Raw genomic sequence first — 236 nt, 5'->3', positions numbered from 1 at the left:
CCTGGCCAGGGGGGATGAGGCCTGGAGGAAAGATCGTATCTCAGGGAAGTTGGAAAAGAATCAGTTAAGCGTAGCCTCAGGTTTCAGGGCAGGAGAGGGAGGCAAGGGTGGCTCTAAGCTATGTCACCTGGGCAGCCAGGTGGGTGACGGTGCTCACCCTTTGCCGATGAGAGAGGAGGAACAGGGTCGCTGACCTCGCCGCTACTTTCAGAACCAGTTCAGACCCTTGGGCCCTT

The sequence above is a fragment of the Tupaia chinensis genome, unplaced genomic scaffold (assembly GCF_000334495.1).
Source record: "Tupaia chinensis unplaced genomic scaffold, TupChi_1.0 Scaffold000231_1, whole genome shotgun sequence".
Taxonomy (NCBI): domain Eukaryota; kingdom Metazoa; phylum Chordata; class Mammalia; order Scandentia; family Tupaiidae; genus Tupaia; species Tupaia belangeri.
This window is presented reverse-complemented; position numbering follows the sequence as displayed.